The sequence below is a fragment of the Alosa sapidissima genome, chromosome 23 (genome assembly GCF_018492685.1).
Source record: "Alosa sapidissima isolate fAloSap1 chromosome 23, fAloSap1.pri, whole genome shotgun sequence".
Taxonomy (NCBI): Eukaryota; Metazoa; Chordata; class Actinopteri; order Clupeiformes; family Clupeidae; genus Alosa; species Alosa sapidissima.
In genome coordinates this window covers 18,710,941-18,737,335 of record NC_055979.1, presented here as the reverse complement: position 1 = coordinate 18,737,335, position 26,395 = coordinate 18,710,941, and the positions used below count along the sequence as shown (strand labels likewise).

Here is a 26,395-nt window from a genome sequence, read left to right as displayed (position 1 = left end):
TGCAGTGTGTTTCACTAATTCACGGATTGGGATAAATGCAGAGACCAAATTTCCCTCACGGGATCAAAAAAGTATATATACTTATATTACAGAGTGGTCTGGCACTCAGGCAAGCTGCACAGGCTAATCTCCTGCGCAGTGGAATCCAAGGATTAAAGCAACACAGACTATCAATGGAGCAACAAACAGAACTCAGCACTAGGGAGAAGACTTCCTGGATATTTGACGCTACATAGCAAACTCTGTAGAGAAGCTGGGTGGTTGAATCTCCTTTTGAGAACCAATCAGAGGTTGTAATCGTTATGGGTCTAAGATATCGTGGTACTAAGTCCAAAACGTGTGACACCAAAAACATACACAGAATAAAATCATGTGATGAACAGAAACAATTTTCTTTTCAACACATGGATGCATAACATGATCCAAACCACCAGACACGAAACTGTCAAGGACAACTGGACGTGGCCATGGATGTTAATAAGGACAAATGTTTGTAAGGACAATTGGACGTGGACATTAATGTTCATAAGGACAAATGTTTGTAAGGACAATTGGACATGGACATGAATGTTGACAGCTGACAGATTAAGAGAGTGAAGAGCTGAAGAAGAGACACTGAAAAAAAGCAATAACCTACTTCCCAATGCAGCCAGACTCATATAATCTAATTTAAATGATCAGGCATATTAATAGAAGGTCTTTAATAGCATGAGATTAGGTAACACTGACCACTTTGCCTGCATGGAAATAGTCAATTACATTGAGTCATATTTCTCAAAACAGCTATCTGAAATAAGCCAGTGATTAACAAGCTGTATTTGGTGCACGTTGCACAAGCGTCTGGTCAGGTGCATGTGGTGGCAGTTATGTAGCCCTGTTGACCTGCTGGATGGAGCATGGTTGATGATCTTCGTCCATGCATGATGATTCACTCAGGTGACTAGCTACCTTATAATATTTCAAACACAGAGAGGCCTAATTAAAATGTCTATCAACATGCAAAGTTATCATTCATGAAGTATAGCTATTGTGTTGCCTGATGCAGGAGCATTGCGCAGACTCATCAAGTTTTGTGCTTAAGATTTGGTGTTAAGTTAGCAAATTGATTTAGCCTAGCTATTAAATTAGATTTAGTTAGACTTACACTAACCACCACAACACCCACTGAAGTTGAAGATCTCCATCCTTTAAAATGAGCACATCTTACGTTAGCACATGTTGCTTGATTTAGGACACCCTGGAAAGACCTCTTCTCTAATGATTAGAAAAAATATGCTTTTTCTCTCTACAGCCCTCAGTCAACTAAAATAACGTCATTCACATATCTTTCATTTGCCAAAGTCTAGACAGCAGAATTAATAGATATTAAAAGAATAGCACAATTTACACTTATGAGCTGGCTAATGGTAGGCTTCTCTAATGTCTCAGTTGCCTTTTTGCCCTAGACGTGTGTGTGTGTGTGTGTGTGTGTGTGTGTGTGTGTGTGTGTGTGTGTGTGTGTGTGTGTTCTGAGACAGCGATCAGCCCCAGCTGAGAGGACAAATCCTGCGGCTTCACTCAGCGAAGGGGCCTTCGTTTGCCAGACAGGATAACAATCCTGTCCATTTCTGGCAATGGTACTCTCACCGACAGCCCTCACACACACACACAAACGCAAGCAGAGCGTAATCAGAGTCCTTAAGCCTGTCTCGTCTGGTCCACTCTGCTTTTTTTAAGTTGGAGGGCTGTGTCCAGCCTGGTCTGTGATGTGAGATGTGGGTCAGGACAGGACAGAGCAGGACCTTGGTCTTCGCATCACTCTGAAGCATCCGTCCGATGCCGCGTGAAGTGATTAGGTTACCACGAGAAAGCTCCTTTAATCACCTACTCATCCCTCTCTTCTCTGACACTCCACGGTGTGTGTGTGCATGTGTCTGCGTGTGTGTGTGTGTGTGTGTGTGTGTGTGTGTGTGGGGGATCTGTCTGTGGTGGTGGCCCACAGCCCCTAAACCCCTCTACAAAGACGCATTTCCACTGAGCCACTGGTGAGTGGCGAGCACATTTTAATTAGGCCGCGTGAAAGGCCTAGTGACACATGTTTTGCGGCATGGCCGAGCCTGGTGCTGAGGTGCGGGGTGCTGTTTTTAAAAAGCCACAACTATGGCTCATTACACGGGCAGTGCATGTCGAGGCCGAGCCCTTGGGCCGGCGCTCCAACTGAATTTTGAATGTGCTTGTGGTTTGAGCTGCAGCAGCAGTGTGGCGTGGAATGGGGTCGACTAGTGGAGTCCATTTCACCTGAGACAGGCATTGCACCCACACCCACACACACACAAATAGATAGACACGCACAAATAGATAGACACACACAAATAGATAGACACAAACAAACACACACATACTCACATGCGCATAGACAGAGACACGCACACACATACATACTCACATGCACATAGACATACACATAAACAAACACAAACACACATCCACTAACATACGTATACACACACACACATACTCACATGCACATAGATATAGACACACACAAACACAAATACACATCCACTAACATACGTATACACACACACACACACACACTCGCTTGGGGAGAGATTGTTCACTTTGGCATCAAACTGAGAAGTGGCTTCTGGAGAGTTACGCGGACAAGCCAGGCGGCTTTACAGGGAAATCTGGCTTGACCCACAGCAAGGGGGAAGGCCTGGCCAGTCAGCACAGGACAGACACACACACGAGGGGGAAGGCCTGGGCAGTCAGGACAGGACAGACACACACACAACAGCCCCAGATGCTTCCAGAAACTGGAGGGGGGGGGGGGGGGGGGTGGGTGATGGAAAGCCACCAGCCCCGGCCGAGGATTCCTACTTAAGGTGGAAAAGTAATTGGGGGCAATTTTATTTGCCAATAACCCCTCACACTTAGCAGGGGGTCCTGGCTGAGCGACGTGACAAATGTAGCGCAGGTTGAGTGGGGAGGAGCGGGACAGCTTCCGCGGAGCGCCCGCATGGAAACCCGAGCTCCTGAGCTCCTCCTGCGTCCCAGCACCCAAATAACTCTCAGGGACGGGCCACAGTAAGGCGACCCAAGACAGATGCAGTCGGGGTCACGTGCACAACGGGCACTCTCTCTCTCTCTGTGTGTGTGTGTGTGTGTGTGTGTGTGTGTGTGTGTGTGTGTGTGCGCGTGCGTGTGCGACTGTGCGTGTGTGCATCTACTTCTGTACATGGATTGTTTGTGCACCTTATTTGTTACATGGATATGGACATGAGTGTGTCTTTGAATGCATGTAAGTGTATGTTTGAATGTATTTGTTTGTTTGGATGAGACAATGTGTGTGTGTGTGTGTGTGTGTATACTGTACCTATGTAGTAATGTGTATGTATATGTATGTGTATCTGTGTGTGAGAATGAGTGTGTTCATAAAAGTATGTATGTGTACATGTGTGTGGAAAAAAGGTGGAAAATAGTGACATGTGAGTGTATGAAGGAATGACTGCACATCCATCTCAATCTGTGAGTGTTTGAGTATACAGTAATATGTATGTAACATGTACTGTATGTGTATGTACAGTATGTGAGGTATGTGCCTGTGTGTGTGTGAGAGAGAGATTGTGTATTTGTATATGAGGTATGTGTGTGTGTTTGTTTGTGTGTGTGTGTGTGTGTGTGTGTGTGTGCGTGCGTGAAGTTGAGTGTGTGTGTGTGTGTGTGAGCATGTGTGTGTATATGTATTACATCTTGAAGGATGCAAAGATGAGGGGTGTGGGGTTGGAGGGTACCAGGAGCACGGAGCCAGGAGTAGCTGATCTTCATTCCCAAGAGAGCAGAGATCCCTGGGATTGCGGCCTTGCAAAAGCACCCCCCCCCCCGCCCCCCGATGTGTTTATGGAGGAGGACTGTCACAGTGTTACATAAACCTGCCTTGTCATTACATATAAAGTGTGTGTGTGTGTGTTATGTAAAAGGCTATCCATTAAGAAAGCCATATTGGTTTCCTTACTGCGCTGTTAATGACAGGAATATATCACTGAGAAATAAGAGATGTTTTCATGAAATGGAGAAATATCACACATACAGAGACATTAAGTACATAATGTCTATCGAGCTCTGTAAACACAAAGTGCCTCTAGCTTTATCAACATATGAAAGCGTATAATTTAAAACAGACTCACGGTCACCTAATGCAAAATAAACAATTGAACACACAGCTAATGCATCCTGTGCCTTAGCTGTGCGTTCCAGTCAGTGGATGACTGGAGAAATGTAATAACAAAAGATGTTTTTCTACATGTCTACACTCCAAAACTTTTGTCTGTCAAAACATTTTTAGTATTCCTATAGTGTCAATGAATGACGTTTTTCCTACCACATCATTCTGTATTTCACAGACGGAACAAAAAAAAAAATGCATGTGCAATTATGGAATTTAGTGTCCAAAGGCTTTTACAATTCCTCACCAGCAAGGCCTTCCAATCACAGAAGCAAAATGTATCTAAATGTGTGTGAAAGAGGAGCTCTCTCCTTTCATCTAAAACCTATAAAAGCCTGCCCTGGGCCACCCCTGCAAAGACTGCCACCAAACATACACCCACCTGCACTTAGTGTCATGTTTATTGCTGTGTATGTGTTTACAACTTGTGTATGTGTGCAACTTTGTACTAAGATTTTAACTGTGTAGGGATATTGGTACAGACCGTCACCCCTCTAACATGGTTTAGCCCAATTGACTGACAAAATAAATCTACCGGTATATATTTTTGTATTGAACTGCTATCTCCTGCCACCTTCTTCCCTCTTCTTGATCTTATCCAGTGGTGAACCTCCCTAAATGTGGGGTGGCAGTATATAGTAGGCAGTGTTATCACTGAAATAAAAGACTTTCATTATACTTTAGAGGGTACAATAATTCCTTGACATACATAGTCTCTCAAAGTCCCATCATATTGTCCATCACAAGTCAAGAAGGTAAAAGTTGACTGGCATTTAGCAGATGTTTTCATTCAAAGCAACACAGACTTGCAACGATGGGTTAAAGACTTGAACCTGGGCCAAACAAATGGGGTGACATTACTCATTCTCCACCACACCCAGTAATGATAGATGACTGAGAACACCTGTGGGGAACGCTGCTCCTCCACACCATCACAATGGAATGATCAGCTGGACAGAAAGTCCAGAAAAGTCTCCATTCCTTACTGCTGTTCGCAGCATCACCAGTGGCTCATAGACAAACAGTAACATATACAGCAGACATACTTTAGCAGAAGGAATGGGACGTAAGCAAGATGTAACAGGAGACAGCAAACACTGTCAAAAACCCAGACACAATGAAGGCCGCATTGGAGCGCCTGCTGTCTGGAGTGATTGCATTACTTACTAATGCAAGAGACACCCGAGACATCAGACAAATTGCCCAGACAATCAAGCAGCGGGGCTGGGTGTGATGACTGAAGCCACTCTGGTGCACCTCTTGAGGGGAACATGGAGGAAGGAGGTGACTGATTTTGGCAAGGCTGGCACTTGGGAGAGAAAGAGAACACTTCCACTTGGCTCAGATGCTAAGGGTGCGCTGTTCAAGATGCTAATCCACCGGATGATGTAATGATGTCCATTGTGGAAAGATCTGCATTCATGTTTGTGGATATTGTTGGTGGACACATTTTTTCCATGTGTCTTTTATTGCTCGCAAAGTACTTTGAACAACCAATATGTATGAATATAGGACATAATAAGATGCACTGCTTTGCCTTGCTTATAGCAAATGATCTGGCAAGGACATAGGATTTAAATGAGCTGGGAATGCTATAAAGAGTAGCCAAAAGTAGGCCTACAGTATGTAGCCTACCGAAATGTTTTTTATTGCATGGCAGGGGTCAGCCATTGCTATCACAAAACAATTAAGACAGCATTCAGGACACTAAACTCTAAAGTCCTCTTCAAACTATCAAGCTTGCATGCCATTGGACAGGATAGTCAGACAATTGAGGAAGACATTCCAATGTATAACACACTTTTTCTGCCAGTATGAAGAAGATAGGTCCATTAAGTGGCTAATAAGACATTGCAACAGAAAATAAACATTACTTTGAGTAGCCTACATCATGTCTTTAGAGGTTGCAGAATTCTTTAAAGGTAAACTATGCAGTATTGGCAATTTCCTTACTGTTTTCTCGGTTTTTGCTTCTTTTTCGCTGGCTCGAATGTCTGAGAAACTCCATCACTACCTTTTTCTAGCTGGTGCCTGGCGTGCAGGGTCGGACTGGGAACAAAATTTGGCCCTGGCAATTTTCTCCTGGACCGGCCCACTACTGGACCGACGACCCCCCCCCACACACACACACACACAAGCCCACCGATACCAAAATCCCCCCCTGATTCCCCCCCATAAATAACAAACACACAGTATCATGCTGTAGCAACACCTCATAAACTGAACCCAAACATTTAGATTTGGACCTATAGGTTATTATATAATCAGTATCGTAATTTCTGTCAACTATGACGATCTCCATGATCGATCTACGATTTTGAAGAAACTTGCCCAACACTGATTAAACCACATGTCACTGCTTGACTAAATGAAAAATATAGGCTACTGAACATGCATGGAGATCGTCTTAGTTGACAGAAATTATGATTTGTGCCAACATGTTGTAGAAACACAACCACAGTTAGGCCTATTTGGTGCAAATCTTCTACATTGCTTATAGTCAGAGATTCACATTAACTGTAGGCTATCACCACAAGTGTACTTAACGTTTTTGCCCAAGTTTGTGTGCCGTCATCACATTTTGCAAAATTAGGCTACCTTCGTTACTAACTTACCAGTTGATACTTTTTACGTGCATTGACTGATTGATTGTGCATCTAATGTAACAACTCGGTGGAGACACTTTCCAAGTTCCACTTTCACTGTCGTTGTGAGCTAAAAGGCTACTATATGGGAAATACTTTGAAGTTCCTTTTGAGTCCAAACATGAATAGGTTTTCTTTAACCTGTGCTCCACCAAGTTTCCACCAAGTTGTGCGAAAATTGTAGGTAACCGGAGTTTTTTTTATGTTGACAGACAAAGCGCACTTCAACGCAACTTCAAAGTATTTCCCATATAGTAGCCTTTTAGCTCACAACGACAGTGAAAGTGGAACTTGGAAGTAGCCTACATGGTGCAGTAAATGGAAGCTCTTCGTAGCGAGTGCAACTTACGTCTATAAAAACAATAAATTTATGGAATAAAATTAGACACCTCTGATTGCTGTTTACGGTTAAACTGTGATGATGTGAACACCAGCCAGCGAAGGGCACTTATATAGCCTAGGCTACCATGCATGGACTCGTAGGCTATATTTCCCCACAAACCAAGCAGCTGCTTGGACAAATCCACTTGAGGGGTGGGGCAGGGGGGCGCGATCGTAACACACACTGAACCTGTCATGAAGAGGCCAAGATGATTGACCTGTCACCCTCCAATCCAAATGGATGCAACTGCATTTATGGGCTAAGCCTAGGTCTACATGACGGGCCACAAATAGGCTAAATAACTTTAAAAAAAAAAAATCCCGGAGGTCACCGGCCCACATGTGGACCGGCCCACTGTACAGATTACCAGTCCGAGCCTGCTGGCGTGTATGTGTATTTGAATGCAGTAAAGCAATGTGTATTTGAATGCAGTAAAGCAATTCATTAGACTCGTTAAGTGCGCCACATACTCGACGCACCCGACCTGTAGCGCGACAATGTGACATCACAGAAGCGCCGTAACCATTTATACTCACGCGTCGTGGTCACGACACTAGTTGCAATATTCTCCTGAACAGAGGTGTCGCTGTTGTGAAAAGATTAACGCTAACTACGTTACACAGCAGAAGAAGCTGCATTAAGAAACACTAGTAGCAGAGAATGTAAACGGGCTCTGCTATTAGCTAGCCTCTGTGATGGTACTTCAGACTTTGGTTGTTACTATTCACAACTACCACCATCATTATTATCTAGTTTCCAAGGTGTGCGCACAGGTAGATAGATACTTTAGTCATCCCGAGGGAAATTTTAATAATTTAAACAGTTTAGTTAGCTGGCTAGCTAGCTAGCAGCTGGCTGAGTTTGTGTAATTTCCTGAAGTGGAAAGATATTTTGTTCAGACCTTAATAGATATCCTTTGTTTGAAAATAAATTCGCTCACAGGCGCTAGGGGGAAGCGAGACGGCCACCATTCAACCCGAAAAAGTCATATAACCATTCCCATGACTGAAGCTGTTAAATAAAGGTAAATTTAGCTAAAAACAACTTGCATATTAAGCTAAAAAACCTGCATAGTGTACCTTTAATGTGTGGTGTTCTAGGCTGAGGGATCCTTGAGTAATGAATGCAAAATGCTCATCGTCAGGGCATCAACAGTGACCTTGTTGTCCGCACTATCATTAAAGTTCACCTGACTTAGCAGCAGAGCCAGGCTGAGGCATCTTTCTGCTATAAGCTTCGAGCCACATGGAATGCTGACAGCACAGTGCACATCTGAACGCCTGTGGATTCTTACATGTATCGTATGACACCTGTTTTAGCCCAGGATGCACTGAATGAATTGTGTCACTCTGTACCCGCTTAGCGGGCAGGCTAATCGGATTAGAAACCAAGCAGTAGCGGAAGCAGCCTCCCTCTCGCTGGGCAATGACACAGCTAAAAGAAGCCTCAAGGAGGGAAACCCATGACGCAAGCCGTCGGTAAGTCGCCTTCTCCTCCAACGTGCGTTTTCGACAACAGCTAGGCCTCTCCGCTGGGCAGAGCGACTTGTCACAGCTAATCACGATTAGATTAGCCAATTAAGACGGCCTAGCAACCCCACACTAGTTCACTTAGCAGGTCTAAACGTAGCCATCAGCCCAAGGCTACTGCAACATGATAAGAGATAGCCAGTAAAAAGGTGAAGTAATGTGATCTTCGTGCAGCTTTATGCATCTTCTGTTTAAGGACATGTCATTGGGGGCAGACGGCAAACAAAGCTCTGATTAACTTACAGTTGATTTTTTCTCTCTACCATATGTCTTGGACAATGAATATAGTCATTATGTTATGGGGTGGGGGTTCCAGAGATGAGGAGGAATGACTGCAACGGCTCTGTCACCTTTTTGTTAGATATGACCCTGGGACATTTAAGAGAGCTTTGCTGGCAGATCTGTGATAGCTCGAGACGTTTTGCCACACATGGACAATTTACAGCCTCAGATCTAATTTTGTAGTGCCAAGTCACATTTCTCCCTGGAAAAACCAGGCTTGTAAAGTGTGGGCCAGTAATATCTACGGTCGCTGAAAGAAGAGCTCCATTGAGGGCCGAATATTGTGCGGATTCAAATATGTGGGCCGCTTGTGCTAGACTTGAACCAGTAAGCTCAACAGCTTTAGTGTTCTGGCTATTACTGTAGAAGCCCACACATAAGTGAACAGATCAACTGCAGGTGGCCTCCTTTGCTGTACTATCTGATGGGCTCTATCTCTCTCTTTCTCTGTCTTTCTCTTTCCCTCTCTCTTTCTATCTCATTCTCTCTTTCTTTCACAGTCAGACACACACACACACATACACACACACAAACATATGGGAAAGGCAGTGCTTTAGTAAGCAAGTTTTAAAGAGCTCAGTAACTCAAGAGAGAGCTGAAGACTTAACTGGACTAGGTCACCAGGTGGTGAGTTCCGTTAAACTGTCAAAAGGTGACGGCAGTAAACACATATGGAAAACGCTCAAAGCCAAAAGATAATGACAATCTTGTAATCTCTTAGACAGTAGCTACAGTGTAAATTAACATGGAGCTCTGAGAGGACACAACTCTGCTAAGTGCAAAATGTTGTGGCCCCCAGTGAGAACGAAAGTGAAAATAATCGGCTTGGGTCCAAAATTGAACGGATTCATCCTTAGCTCGTGCTACATGTTACATCAGCCTTTGTGAAATTGGATCTAATAGTTTCCTTAGCATTAAAGTAAAACATTTACAAAACAAAGTACCCCAATATTGCATCTGTATACTGAAATCTGTGCCTTGTTCTTAACACGGTTATTTTGAGACTTGTGAAGCCCGATTAGTATGCCATTTCATTAGCATTCAGAGAGCACAAGTACCCTCTGACTGGTGCATGAATCCCATCTAACACAAACGAATACAATGAGAACGAAAAAATGAAATGTGGCAACAGCTGTATGATATCACATAAAACATGCAGTGTTATTTTGGTCAGGTCTTGGAGAGAAGTGTGAGGTGTGTGTGTGTGTGTGTGTGTGTCTGTGAGGTCTGGGTTGTTTGTCAACGATGTTGACGAGAGAGAACGTGTTCTTGGCAGACCAGCACTTTGACAGGAAAGGCTTTCATCTCTGTCTGACAGCTGCCTGTTACAAGGCATGGCCCATCGCCGCACACTCCTGACTGTGTGTGTGTGTGTGGGGGGGGGGGGGGGGGGGGTTGGGGGCTTGAGGAAAGACAAACAGAGATAAGCGGGTCTGCTGCCTCCTTCCTCACACACACACACACACTTTCCCATCCCTCCACCATCTCTTCAGCCAGGGCACAAGATTTATGGCGGTATGAAATTTTGCATTTCATACACAGCCAACGGCCTAAACAGGGCCGAGAGCTCAGGCAACCTGAGGCTCCATGCTGCATGCCGTGTGCGAATAGATCATACAGATCACTCCCCTATATAGAGCTCTGGGACAAGGAGGGGCGAGGGGGGGGGGTGACGGGGTTATTTCAAAAGCTGTTAATTAACGTTGACACCTGTACCCTCGATACGTCTCCCTGGCAGAGGCACACACACACACACACACACACACACACAGATACACACACACACATATGCAGACACACACACAAATACACACATAAACATATACACACGCAGACACACACTCAAACAAACCCCAGATTCTTTTCTCTCCGTCGGTACTGAGTGAGTCGAGCCAGCTAGCAGGTGAGGGTAACGATTGAGGGGTCCTGCCAACAGCCGTCCATTCATTACTGGCCACAACAAGAGTGGGCCGCACCTCGGAGAGAGCGTGGGGGCACTGGCAAGAGGGGGCAAGGCTGGGCAGGTCCAGGGAGAAAAAATAGAGTGCGAAGAGATGCCGTGCGGCGATTCTGAGAACCCAGTGCCCACTGCGGTCAGGCAGGTGGGCAAACAGGCAGTTGATGCCCACCCCTTGAGGGGGTTCTACCGGTGGGGGGGGGGGGGGGGGTTTGATTGTAAACAGCTGTCATACAGAAAGAGATGAGAACATGTGCTCTCACCCGGGACATGATACGCCACTGGAATGAAACATGTCAGCTGAGAGTGTCACGGGCATCATGAGAACGTCATGTCCATGCAGGCCTACCATACAAGTACATGGACGGCTCTGTTTGTCCGACTGTCTGTACGTCATATGTCAGGGGCTCTGCTTGTACATCTGTGTCTCAGTGCAAAACACATACAAAACAATGCACAATGACTTGCACATGCAGCAATTTCTTTATCCTTCGTCAATAGTGTAGTGCTCGATAATAATGGATTATGTTGTTCATCAAATTCAGTGGAATTCTCCCTATATTCCTACAGATGACGGAGTATGTGCACTCAAAACAAGAACCCTGCTGTTCCAGCACAGTGCTGGCAATAATCCTGCTGTTCCACACAGTGCTGGTTCTGCAAAAGAACCCTGCTGTTCCATCACAGTGCTGGTTCTGCAAAAGAACCCTACTGTTCCATCACAGTGCTGACAAGAACCCTCCTGTTCCATCACAGTGCTGGTTCTGCAAAAGAACCCTACTGTTCCATCACAGTGCAGGCAAGAACCCTTTTGTTCCATCACAGTGCTGACTCTGCAAAAGAACCCTGTTGTTCCATCACAGTGCAGGCTCTGCTAAAGTGCAACAATCAAAGTGGCCGAGGCAGAACCAACACTATTGGAGCCTATCAACAACGCTGCTTCAGGAACGCGGAAAGGAGGGGTGTATTTGATTGGCCTTCAAGCCCAACAATCAACAGCCTTACATCAGAATGACTATGCTTTAAAATGGCCACATTGCATAACGTCACACTCACTCCAAACAGCAATGACTCTTCAAAATGTTGCTTCATATCAGCTGATGCAGGTCAATAAAACGTTTATGGTGCCATTAGAGCACAGAGTAGCTCGGCCTGCATTTATGATCAGCACCACGTGCACTAAAACACCTTCCCAGGAACGCATTAGGGCTGAACGGGTGCTCTGGGATGTGGAGTAGACCACAGCAATCGTCAGCAGCACAGTCAGAGTCTGCTGCCACGGCACTAAAATGTTCTGACGGCGCACTGATCGCTAAAGAGTCCAGACAAGGCTCTTATCAAAACAGAAGAGCAATGCTGGTTCTGGTCCAGGGAGAGAGAGAGAGAGAGAGAGAGAGAGAGAGAGAAAGAGAGATAGAGAGAGAGAGAGAGAGATGAGATAAGTGGGCGAGGGAGGCTGGAGAAAAGAGAGACAAAGCAGAAGTCAAAGATGGAATAAGGATATGTTAAAGGAGAAAACATTTATGGAACCAGAGAGTGAGCATGCAGAAGACAAGGGAGTGAACATGGATGAGAGAATGAGAGGGGGAGGGCAAATGCTGAAAGGAGGAGAAGTGAGATCAAGCAAACGAGTGCAGGAGGGAACAAGGGAGTGAACATGAATGAGAGGATGAGAGGGGGAGGAGAAGTGAGAGAGAGGAGAGGAGACAAACGAGTGCAGGAGGGAACAAGGGAGTGAACAAACAGACTGGTGGGATGTCAGACAGGCGGAGTAGAGCTGGACATCTGGCACACAGCTGACCGCTGTCCAACTCCACAGACAAACATACACACACATACACATGCATCTACACACACACACACAGACAAACGCATCTACATACACACACAGACAAACACATCTACACACACACAAACACGCACGCATCTACACACACACACAATGACACAGACACACACACACACACACACACACACAAACACACACCATGCCCCCCCAGTACTGGCCCCACACGACCCAAACCCCCCTCGGCCCACTGTCCTCCCCTCTCCTCCCCCTGACCCCTCCGCAGGCCTTTTGTTAGGCGTCTCTGCTGTGCTGAGCGATTCCAACCTGTGCCATTATGCCGCAACAGCAACATAACAAGAGGAAAAAAAGCCCATTAGCTGCTCCTACAACAAAAGGCTGACTGAGAAACACAGACATGCAACTATGTGTGTGTGTGCATATCTGTGTGTGTGCATGCTTGTGTGAGTGTCTGGATGTATGCATGTTTGTGTGAGTGAGTCTGTTTATTTGCATGTTTGTGTACACGTGCATGCACATGTGTGTGAGTGTGTGTGCTGGTGAATATATCTGTGTGTGTGTGTGTGTTTGTGTGGGAGCATGTATGTGCATGTATGCATCTGTTAGTATAATGTGTGTGTGTGTGTGCTTATGTGTAAATGCGTTTGATCACCAGGTCCCTTCGTCCACTCCCAGGTCTTGCTGTGTATGAATGTGAACCGGGTGCCGATCTGTTCGCTCCAGTTAGCTGCTTTAGCCGGTCACAGCCCCACTCTCCAGCCAGGACAAAAGCCCCTCAGCAGGCCTCCAGCTTGGGCTTCTTCCAGCATGACCTTGCACTCTTTCTTCTTCCTCCCTTTCAAGCAGCACTCCTCCAGTCCTGATAGTCACTGCAGGAGAGCCATCTCTCTGGTCCCTATTGTGTCTGGTAATGGAGGAGAGACCCAGAGCTAGGGCACTGCAAAGGGTGCTGACTCCGAGGTTACGTTTACACGTTACACGTTTTTATATTCTGTTCTATTTCACCCTCTCCGTTTTGTTTACACTGACCCGTGTATATATGCCGTCAAGAGCATGCCAAACCTGTAGGTGGCAGTGTAACGAGAAGCTCAAGCCCATGTTAGCCAGTCAGAATCCCGAAAATAGCAACAACCGCAACAAATCACTTCTTTATCTAAAGAGACTAAAGATAGTCTCTTTATCTTTTGAACTGTATTTGCAAATGCAAACAGACGAAAAGGGTTTGCACTAGGGGTGTGAATCTCTCATGTAAAAGACGATATGATTTGCATCTAGATACAGGGGCACGATTCGATACAAGAAAAGATACATGTTTACAAAAAATGATTCAGTACGATTCGATGCGATGCAATTCGATGCAGTTCAAGAATAGAAAGCATTCTGAAAGATTTTTTATAATTTGCTCAAGGTGCACATTCATTTTATATTATCAATTATCATGGTCATGGTTGTCAATTAGGCAACAAAATGTGTGAATATGATTATCTAAACTGAGGTTTGTTTCATATACTGTATTGAAATGAAAAAAGAATAGTCTACATTTCAGTCAAACACAGCAGCCAAATACAACATAAAAATACATTTTTATAGACTTTACAGATTTTGTAGAGTTATATCTGATTTTTTTCATGGAGCTGTAGCCTTGTTGAGGTAAGACAATACCGAAATAAAATAAAACAGTGCTTAAGACACTCTTGGCCTTTTCTCATATAGGCCTAGCCTACCCTACAAGAATAAAATAGGCCTACAAATCAATGAACTCTCAGGGCTTATTTTGTTCCAACAGTAGACCTAATGCAGAAACCTAAAATGCCACAAGTCTGAGTGAATATGAACAAAATCATTGGCTAATAATTTATGCATCGTTTTAGCAGCAAGGGCCAAATTATTATTTAACATTAAGGAAATCCCTTCATCAAAGGTAAGGGTACTCTACAGACTATCGTTGCTGTTTAGGAATGCTATAAGTGCTTAATTTCGCGCTGGATTTCGAAAAACAAAAGCCGACCGAGTGCAAGTTGTCACATGCTTAAGTTGCAATAGATGTATGGGTAATGAGGTCATTTGACAACTTTGGGCAATGAATGTAACCAAAAACGAACTGCTTTACCCACAATTCTGTGCCACGTATAGTTTCAAAACCGGAAGTGGGGTGAATGCGGTGCTTGGAACGTAAATGAGAGTCTGAGCGAGCAGAAAAGGTTGTGCACCGATTCATAACAAGTAAATCGATATAACGACCGGTTCATTTCAGTTTTTTTCCGATACGGGGCTTCACGTATCGATGTAGCCGTATCTTACACGTTAAAAACGGATACCGATACGTATCGGTTAATCTTTACACCCCTAGTTTGCACCAACATAAATGCAACTGCCACTCTGAATGCATCCATGATCACCATAGCCAAATAAAAATGTAAACATTGGTCACACTTTTGGAGCAGGTGCAAGTTTTGGTGCATGCGGTGACGTTGGCTGCCTAAAACTCAGTTTTACAAAATCTCCACTCTGGCCAGAGTTTTTAGAAAGAATCGTTTTCAGAGGCGAATTCTCTGTTTGCATGTAAACAAAGGGCACAAACAGGGAAATGTCTCCATTTTTTCAAAATAACCATGTACGTGTAAACATATCCTCACCCTCTCTGCACCATATCTGAGCCATACAGTATTTGTAATGTCAGATAGACATAGAAGAGATTTCCTAGTGCTATAAATAGAAGAGATGTTTATTTCCGCCAATTTTTCATGGCGGCCATTCAGCAACCAAGCCTATTTACCATCAAAAACAAAATCACCAACAAAGCGACATTTGAGGGCAAAAAAAACATCACCAACAGAACAGCCTTTGAGAGCATTTCACTGGGGTTATCTGCAACATATACATGCCATATCCGAGCCAATCCTGAACCAGATCCGCACCCATATCTGTGCAATACCTGCACTATATCTGCGCCACACTTGCATATCTGTATCGTATCGGAGTTATATATCTGTGCTGTATCTGAGCCATATGCAGGCCAGATGTGGCCAGAATCTGGTCAAGAGTCATCTACACTTTGTCTCAAAGCTGTTGAGTTTCCGGCTTGTTTTCCAGTTCTCCCCCTGTCCCCTTGTTTGCTTTGCAGAGACAGACTGATCACTATACTGAGCCACACGGACTCTGAGGGTCAAAGGTGGCCGTCGGGGGTTAACACGTGCAGCTAAGCAAACACTGGCGTCGACTCAGCAGAGCAAACTCAGGTGGGGCCACAGAGCCGTTACGCTAATGTGTTTGTTTACGTCTGTGCCAGAAAAGAGCTCACACACACAATACACTCTCTTATGTACATAGACACAGGCCGTTACAGTTACACACAGATACATGCCTTTTTCCCACATGTACGCACACATGTGAGTCCATTACTAGGCAGTCTCTCCTCGCTGGCCATCTCTCTCTCTCTCTCTCTGCTCTCTCTCTCTCCCTCTCTCTCTGCTCTCCCTCTCTCTGTCTCTCTCTTCTCCCTCTCTCTCTGTCTCTCTCTCTCTCTCCCTCTCTCCTCTGTCTCTCTGTCTCTCTCTTCTCCCTCTCTCTGTGTCTCTCTCTCTGTCTCTCTCCTCTCTCTCTCTCTCCCTCCCTCTCTCTCCTCTCCCTCTCTCTCTCTCTCTCTCTGTCTCTCTCCTCTCCCTCTCTCTCTCTCAGATGGATAGAACATTGAGGCAAACAAGAGAGCAGAACGGGTGCGGTGCCTTGTGAATGTTCCTGCCAGCCATGCAGAAAACCATCACATGGTCATGTAAAGGTTTGCATGGGGGGGCTGTTGCCCTTCATACATAGCACATGCATTTGTGTGTTTGTATGTGTGTGTGTGTGTGTGTGTGTGTGTGTGTGTGTGTGTGTGTGTGTGTGTGTGTGAGAGAGAGAGAGAGAGAGATTATGGCATATGTGTTTGCATGGGTATATGTGTGCATCTGTGTGAAATGTGTATCGATATGTGAGAGAGACTTGTGTGTGTGTGTGTGTGTGTGTGTATTTGTGGATGCTTGTGAGAAAGTGAGAGTGTGTGTGTGTGTGTGTGTATTTGTGGATGCTTGTGAGAAAGTGAGAGTGTATGTGTGTGTGTGAGTGGTTGCGGTGCTGATCCAACTGATAAGTCATAAATTACTGCTTTTATGGCTCGCTGTCCAGATTACGAGAAAATAAACACTAAGGACGCAGCGTTGAGGCAGACACACAAGTCCACATACATTCTCACACACACACACACACACACACACAGCAGGTTTTAAGAGCCTTGGCACAACAACACAAGCAGATTTGCAACCAAGGGATGCTTGAATCCGCCTCAATATCGAATGGCAGCCGCAACGGCAGCAGCAGCAACAGCAGCAACCTCAAAAACACTGACCTTAAGCGCTCTTATATTTCAAGGCCAGTAAAACTGATTTACCATCGGCCGGTGTTCCAGTGTCAACAGCGACATATTTAACCTTGCAATAACCAGGTGTGCCACCACCACCAGGCCTTCGCTAGCAAAAGTTAGCTAAAAATACAGGCTAATATTTATAGGCACATCATACTTTGGAAGGAGAGGTTGTGTGTGTGTGTTTGTGTGTGTGTGTGTGTGGGGGGGGGGGGTAGGGTTTGTTGGGATGGGGTGTGGGGAAGGACAGCTGCGTATTGTTTGTCCAGCAAGGGTAGGTAAACATGAATTTGATATGAACACAATGACCGCCGGGTTAGCGTTAGCGTGGACGGAGTGCACAGCAAGCAGGTGGGGAAAGTTCCGTGCGCGGCCAGGTCATCCAGGGAATGTTGACTTTGTTGCCATGGCACAGGTGGGCCAGTGTCAGAGCGCCAGGGGCCAGGTCCAAACCGCTCCCTCCGTACTACTGACCGCACGTCACCGACTATCAGGGTCAGAACACAAAAGGGTCACCCACTTGTTGGGACCGCAGGACCCATCAAGTCAGAAGTTTTAAAACAGTAACAGCATTCACCTTGAATTTTTCCTGTAGATATATTTGTTCTTGTTTGAGCCTTTTTTGCACGTATGTAACGTTGTATATTTCTTTTGCACATTTATTATTACAGTTTTTCTCAGTCGCTTTGGTGCTATTCTCACATCACTATTAACATTTGCACAGCAGTTAGTGCATTTCTCAAAACAATTAGTGCAAACTGTAAAAACTAGTGGATGACCTGCAAAAGCACGTCACTTGCTCAAAATGGATAGTCCATTCCTCAAAAGCAGGTATTCATGTCAATGAAACTGTCAGTGTCATCAAAATGAGAAGTCTTGACACCATCGTTTATGAACAAGATAGTCAAATGGCTTTGTCATGTTTTCATTATGACAGTTCTCTCAGTGTTTTCCAATGCAAAAAAAGGTCAGAACTCGGTGACACTACCTGAACATGCTCAAGACAGCACTATACAGTACTTGTACAGCCATTTGAAAACTACAGTAAAGTTACACATTGCTGTAGTTAGGGGAGTAAGTGAGTACAAGACACTGAATACGTACATTTTTACTGTATGCTCTTTGCAATTCCACAGCATTGTGACAGAATTTGATAACTAGTTCAACAATTTTGTATGTAATGACTCAAGCAATGAAATAAAGACTATTAGTTTTATTGGGAACGACTATTCAGCATCCATAAGTATAGTTAATTTTGACTGACATGACATGAGCAAATGATAATGTTAAAAAACAGCAGAGAATTGTATGAAAGCAACTGATACATGTCCAAAAGCATTTGCAATTTGTTCAGAGGAAGGAGAAATTGCTACTATGATGTGCACAAATGACTAAATGTTGTGGAGGTTGAACTAATAGTTATGAGAATTTTCATTCTGATCTGAAAAAAGCACCAAAGCGACTGAGAAAAACTGTATTTATAGTAATATATTATTATCTATTGCAAGTATTTCATCCATCAGGAGTCATAGATAATAACTGAGCATTTCAGTTTACTACCAGATGCACCTGAATAACTTTCCAATAAATAAAAATTAGGTCATGAAGTACAGTCTTGTCTACAGAAGAACACAGGTGTGCTCTAGCCACTGGCATCAAAACCTGGCTGTGCGGAATAAACAATAAATTATAAGACCTTTGCTTGTGCGTACTTCTACCATAAATAATGGCTTGACGAATCACCTGGCAGATATCCTAAAACAAATTTGGGTCACCAATTACAGGTTGTGGTTGTCGTCACAGTGCTGTGACAGTCTGGAGAACGCCCTGATCGAAGTGCTTTGGGTCACCACTCCTGGACCCGATCTGGACCAGGTCCAACGTGAGTCCGATCACCAGATCGTTTCCAGACGCTACCCCTGCTGCTACCTGGTCTGGTAAGACGCTAGGCAATTTAATAGAGTGAGCATCATGACTGACTGACATACGATGACAGTCTCAGAATGTTTACAAGGACTAGGAGCTCCAGAGCTGTTAATCTCCGGCAGCGGTTGCCAGGTTCACGGGAGGGGGGGGGGGGGCTGCTACAGAACTCGCTCGAAGCACCGTTACAGTTTCTGCCAGAGATGCTCCCACTGTTGTTTATAATTCGCCTCTATTTGTTGATTCTCTCGGCAAATGATTGGCACAAAGTGTGCTGATTGCTTTGTTGACAGAAGCTGTTGGCTTTGTGAAATCTAGTCAGACGCGCCAATGTCAATATCCATGTACCACTAAGGGATAAGTCATGCAGTTCATGCTCATATGTCCATATTTGAGTATCTGTGTGTGCATGAGTGTGTGTACCCCTCTTACACTGTCAACACTAAACTCACAACAATTAACAAATCAAATGCAACAAACTGCGACTGCAAAAAAAGCAACACAACTCCATCATGCTTAATTGATTCCTCTTCAAAGCCATGTTGGAATCAATAAAAGGCAGGCGGGACACAAATCCATTAGGCCAGTAACATGCATGGTCCAGGGGAGGTAGGTGTGTGTGTGTGTGTGTGTGTGTGTGTGTGTGTGTGTGTGTGTGTGTGTGTGTGTGTGTGTGTGTGTGTGTGTGTGTATGTGTGTGTGTGTGTGTTGAGAGGGGAGTCAATAAACTAGGAGGGACAGTTTTACAGTCATGTGGCCGTGAAGAAGACACTTGCAGAATTCCTTATGCTATGCATTCAGGGAAGGAAGAAAATATGACACAGACGTAAACAGGGGTCAGTCGGTCGGACGTAAACAGGGGTCAGTCGGTTAAAAGAATGGGAAGGGAGGGAAAAGTAGGTTACCGCCCGCTGTCATTTCTCGCATGTGAGCACCCGGTGGCTGGTTTGCTTACTTGCACATGCTCGTCCGAGCCACGCATTTAGACACCCCCCCCCCCAGCTCCGTGTTTCGATACACTATCCTCTGATGAGCCAGCAGCCGCTGCTGCTAATCTTTTTCCTAACCACCCCCCACCCGAGGGGCCTTGACCTTCCCCAACACCACCTGCCCCGCCCCACTCACCCCACTCCTGTCAGCCCCTCACCATACTAACCCAGTTTCTCACCACTGAGCTAATGATTCCAGCATATACGGGCACATAATGTCCTCAGGCCCTGGTTTAGGTGTGTATGTGTGTGTGTGTGTGTGTGCACAGTTGTAATTACAGGGGATTTTGGGGGGGTCTGACCCCCCTGATTAGGACCTGGACCCCCCAAAAGAGAGAAGACAACAGTCCGGGGGGGGGTGGGGGGGGGGGGGGTGGGATTGCATTTCTGCACCACCGAAACTGTGTTAAAATGGTGTGTTTGTTTAGCAGCCAGAATGTCAAGATTTCAGTGTAACTGCCTACTGTAGGCTATTCATCCTCTGTTGATGTACGTGCATAGCTGACTGTGTGTTGATGTAGCTTACCTTAGTTACTAGAATCATGGGTGTTGGCTACATATATATTTGAGTTGAAAAGAAGAAACTGCCTTTTAATATGCACAGTCTGTGTGTGTGTATGTGTGTGGGGGGGTGACATCCTCTGCACCCGTATAAATGGAGGCCCATTATGACTCAGTCAATCAAAGAATACAGAATTTCATTGAAGGATGTATAAATGAGACGTATTGTAACATACTGATACTGTATTACTGGACTTGGAGAAAATACAGATTAAACATTGATTGGTGTGAAAGGTGTGTAGAGAGAGTGTATCCAGTGTGAGGAAATGAAAAAGGTAAAAGGCACTCACTGAATTGTTGCCTCCCCAAAAATATTTCATGTTCAATGTTCAGACCATTCCGGTGTTCATCTGTTTTCAGGGCATAAACATTGCAAACATAGCATTTTACTTGTATCATAGCATCTTTTCTAGTTTAATGTCCCCCTTATCCATCACCTGGTCCCAAGTGTTAACCTCTCCCATTCACACAGGGATTATCTCAGGGTACTGGGCAAGCGAGAGAGAGGCTGTAGATCTTCCTTCATAAAAAGCCCAATCCCCCAGCCAACGCATGTCTGGCAGTCTGGCGTGATCGTCTGATGACTTACAGCCTCTCAGAGACAGTCAACAGGACTAACGTCTGTGTGTGTGTGTGTGTGTGTGTGTGTGTGTCTACGCGCGCACACTAAATGTCTGCTCATAGAACAGAGGTGAGGAGCACTGATAAATCACATTCAGACCTTTTCCTTGTGCTTGTGTGAGTGTGTGATGACAGTAACCCCATGAAGATGTGTTTGGGCTTGTGTGTGGGTGTGTGTGTGTGTGTGTGTGTGTGTGTGTATGCATGGGCACGTACGTAGGTTGTATCTGTACGAGTGTCAGTGTTTTAACAAGGACACTGGAGGTTGTTTGGAACATTAGCCCAACTGTCAGGTTCTTTGCTGTGTGTTTCTATGTATGCTCTCACACACACACACACACACACACACACACAAACAAATACACACACACACAGGACTGATGATCCATCACATGGGGCATGTGTGGAATATTGATGTTATCTCCCGGCCACACAATGGCTGTTGTTTTTCTGCTTCCCATCCTGATGAACAATGGTGATCAGAACATGGAGCACACTGTGGAAATGCCTGCCATTCTGCAGACTGGCACGGCTCATTTCAGTCTCAATGTAACTACACTGGCACGATACCTCTCCCGTCTCACAGTTTCAAAGACTTGAGCATGTTACTTAGTGACCATGTGTATGTATGTGTGTGTGAAAGAGAGAGAGAGAGAGAGAGAGTGCATAATGATTAACACAAAGGGCATGTGCATATTATGCATATATGTTGCTGAGAATGCAGGAGGAGAGATAATTTCTTGGATTATATGCATGCAAGTCAGTGAGTTGTGTGAGTGTGTTGTGTGTGTTAGAGAGAGTTAGAGAGTACATGTGTGTGTGTCGTGAGAGTGAGTGAAATCAACACCTTGTCTCCCTCTCAACTAATCTTGCACTAATCGCTTGGAAATCGAGATGGAAACGCTACCCACCTCTCCTCTCCGAAAGGACAGAGCTATTGGCGGGCTACCAGTAAATACATGCCTGCAGGCAGACAATTAGACAACGTACACAAAAGCAGATTTCTCTATTGATGTTGTCAAGAGAGATTGAGAGAGAAAGAGAGAGAGAGTGTGTGTGTTAGAAAGGGACCACAATACCATGTCACTCCTCTAATCTTGAAATCTGGCACAATCACACAAGCACTAGAGCTAAACAGTTCACACAAATCTACACACACACACACTCACACAAACACAACACACACACACACACACTATTTAGGTCTTATTGAAGATGTTACTTATGAAGGTCTGAAAGGCCAATGGTCAGGGACACCATACTCACAAATTTAGAATTATGCTGTGTCAGGAGGTCCTCAACGTTCAGATACACACACACACACACACACACACACAACACACACACACACAGACACACAATCACACACATACACACACACACACCCTCCCCCTTCTCCAGACCAAACTAAAGCCACTCTTTCCTCCAGAAGGCCAGGCTTCTATAAATAGAGGCGGTTCCACTCGACTGACTTAGCAGTTCCTGCGAATCGCACCGTCCCCCTAATCTCGCTTTCGCACAGTCCTAATATGGCACACCAGATTGGCCAATCCCGAGGCTCCTCCACCCTTGTGCAGTGTTAATTATCCTGTCAGCACACCAAAGCTCAACGGCTGGATTGATAGCACTGGCATTCACTGGGTCCACAGGAATATTTTTAAATTAATAACTGTCCTTTGAGGTATTAACTCTTGAAATTGATACAGCTAAGATCATTTACATTAAAACTAAAACTGGCACTCATTTACAATAAGCGAAAAGAGCTTGTCAATCACATCCAATTAGTTTTATTATATTATGTCATATTATATTATATTATATTATATTATATTAAGGCCTATATTACATTATATTTTTAAAAAACATTTTAGAACTCCATGTCGCCATTAGCTTCATCATAATGGGGTTGAAATCCAAACAGAGCAAAGTGGTGACATTCTGTGGAACTGAGAGCAGCAGAATGGGAACTCTGGTCCTTAGCAACACTTTGTTGTGCCAAACATGAGAGAGGAAGTAAGTGAACCCATGGGAGTGCCAATGATGCCTTTGGTTCAATATTTGATTGTAAATGATGAGTTGTGCACTGACTGGCATCCAGAACAGTTAGCGTCATCAAGGTTCCATGCAAAATGGTAAATGATAGTTTCATACACAGTGAATGTGATGTAAAGCAAATGTTTATCCTTTTAAAAGCTACAATGCAGGTCCACTTGGGGCTCCTCCAGTACTGGCCTCAGGTCCTACCACGTGTGCAGACTCTCAGTATCTGCATATCTCCTGCAAGTGGATGTTATTCACACAAGCCAGATCGTCGTCAGAGCAGTGCGATTCGTGTGTGTGAGTCGACTGTCCAACAGGCACGTACGATACAACGCAAAACACTCATTGGGAATGACTGTGCGTAATTCTGCACGGCGGCACGCGGTAACACTAACCCATCTGAAAGCCACCCAACTGGTAAATCCAGAGCCAGACAATTTGTGTCGTAAAACTTTAGATGTAGTCGAGGGGCACTCACATTGTATGCCATGTGCACTTTCTCATGCAGTCATTTTACAAAACGTAGACGGTATGGTGTCATGCACTTACGTTTGGAATAAATGAATTTCTTGCCCACTCGGCCTGGCTTGAACTTCACATTTTTGGAGCTTTGGTATGGTTGTTTTGGTTCCTAGTAACTGATTACCACATTTATACCTACAGTGATGTGCCCTGCACCATGATTGATTAGTCATTGATTGATTAGTCATTGATTAGTCACTGATTATTGTTTGTTGCCTTTGTTAAAGGTGCTCTAAGCGATGCCACACAGTTTTTAGGCTAAAACATTTTATGTCACTTACTGCAAACATCACCTAACCAACCGCTAGCTGTCTGTGTCCTGAATACACTGTAAAAAAACACGATCTCTGTGGACAGCCCAGGCTCCAAAAACGGCAACAAAAACAACCTGGGCAAACCTAGCCCATAAAAACATAAAACATGTTCTGTTCCAGCAAATCACAGAAGAGATGTGCGTTCAGGAGAGTTTCAATTGCACGGGAGCAGCACGGGAGGGAGGGGTAGGAAGTAGCGAGCTAGCTCTCTGTTTTGTTTGAAAGTCAACAGAAGTGACGTTACCCAGGTTTCTGGCGAATAGTTGCTGCAAATTTGCGGCAAGGTCATATTTTCACATGCAAATTATGTTTCTGACAAGCAGTTGTGGTTAGCTTTTAGCAATGTTGCAGCAAATTTGCAGCAATGTAATATGTAAATTAGGTTTGTCACCAGAAGTTCACTGGAAGTGTGGTGGCAAATCACTGGGAACACATTTTCCACTAGTGGCAAACTTCTCATTTTTGCTAGAACTTTGCTGGAAGTTTGCCTCTAGTGGCCAACATTGGCAAACTTCTGGCACTATTTTCTAGTGAACTCATTTGTTTCCCACAAATCACCCACAAGTTTGCTGCAAATCTGCAAATCTAATTTTTGTAAGGGTAATTGATGGTCTTTTAGGCCCCCACCGTTGACTTCAAGGCAGCGCTGCCACCATCGACTTCAAGGCACCTAACCCTAACCTTAACCCTAGTGGCTTTCAGGCAGCGCTGCCTTGAAGTTGATAGTGGGGGCCAGAAAGACCATATCGGGGAATTATCACATACGTGACGATTGTAATAATGTATACTTTTTCACATCTTCAAGCATGATTATTTACATGAAAATGTAATTAAAAACACTCAAGCTCACTTAATTGCCCTTAAAAGTAGAGTTGATTAGTTCTACATGACATTGCAATATAAGTGACATTCCAGCTACTCAAGGGTTAGAGGTTTGACTTGTATCAGTATGCTCTCATTTGTTGAATATGTCAAACTACAACCTTTAATTGATTAAGATCTCAGGTACACTGCACCTAGGAATACCTGGTATAATGTGAGAACAAAGGTCAACCTTTAGGATTCTGCAAAGAAGCTGACCGTAAACTGGTGTTCTGTTGAACTGATACAACACTATTTTGGCACAGGTCAGACCATCCTGTTCAGTCATGATGCACCTTGAACACCTTGAACGCCTGGCCAGCCCCCAACCATGTGCCAAGGGAAGGACAGGGCGCCTGTGCCAGCTGCCATGAGCTGTGGGTTTATGGGTATTTACGGCGAAGCGCCCGGGGCCAACGCAGCTGCGTCGCTCAGTCTCACAGTCGTTCCACTTCGGCTTACATAATATCTGAGGTGTCAAAAACAAAAACACAATTTCACACTTCAGTTCCCACAGACAAACTCACTTCACAGACAATGTCCCGAAGAGGTTGGTCTAGTTCTGTCACTGAACCTCTATTTTAAGGTACAATGGAACAACAATTTAATTTTTACATACTTTCTGTATGAGTCGGAATGGTAAGCTACCTCCATCAATGCACATTTATAAATTTAGTAGATACTTTCATACAAATAGGATTACGATTAGGGCCTGCGTACAGTGCAGGGCCCCTTGAGAATCAAACCTATGACTCTCGGTGCTGTTGGCTCTCCCAGCAGATCTACAGAGACTTTACAGATGGTTTGTTGAAAGTTTCAGCAAATAGTTTGTTTATAATCTGAGCATCTGTCTGTAATCTACGGGAGTATATTTAAGTAAAGTGTGATTGTACAGGAGTAATTTCACATCTGGTGAAACTGATGTGGGTACATCATTACTGCCCATGCAAATCGCTCCACCACAGACTGGCCCACTCTGAAGGTCCACGTTAGCTGTGGGCAGCAGTTGTATGAGATGGAGCACTACTTGCGTTGGAGGAGGGGACGGACGGCATCATGTTTTAGGGCTCTCCCTTCATGTGGTTCGTGTCCCCCAGACTCCCTGGAAAGCTGTGAAAGTCTGAAATAGGAGAAGGGGAGGGGTGCTGCTTTGGCCTGGCTTCATAGAGGCACAGAGTGTACCCTCACCTGTGGACATAAGAGGGGGGGGGGGGGCATGCGTTGAGTGAGGCATTTATGAACATGGTAGGCTGGCACCACTGTCTCACACACAAGCACACAGAAGCCACACATTAACGTGGAGCTGTCACATGGCCACTGATGAGCTTGGTCACCAGGCAGAAAACGGGTCAGATG

The 26,395-nt window shown here is 44.7% G+C and overlaps 2 long non-coding RNA genes across 2 annotated transcripts in view; one reads left to right on the top strand and one right to left on the bottom strand.

Moving 5' to 3' along the window:
• Nucleotides 1-22,782, bottom strand: part of LOC121698206 — a 27,758-nt gene extending 4,976 nt beyond the window's left edge. Inside the window, exons 1-2 of the long non-coding RNA XR_006026712.1 lie at nt 22,569-22,782; nt 20,972-21,031 (exon numbers count right to left, since the gene is read on the bottom strand). This is a non-coding gene — a long non-coding RNA (uncharacterized LOC121698206). The remainder of the gene's footprint in view (nt 1-20,971; nt 21,032-22,568) is intronic.
• LOC121698208 lies at nt 8,224-21,388 on the top strand. Its single transcript, XR_006026714.1, has 3 exons — nt 8,224-8,258; nt 18,993-19,145; nt 21,154-21,388. It is a non-coding gene; the product is annotated as an uncharacterized LOC121698208 (long non-coding RNA).
• Nucleotides 22,783-26,395: the final 3,613 nt, after the last annotated feature.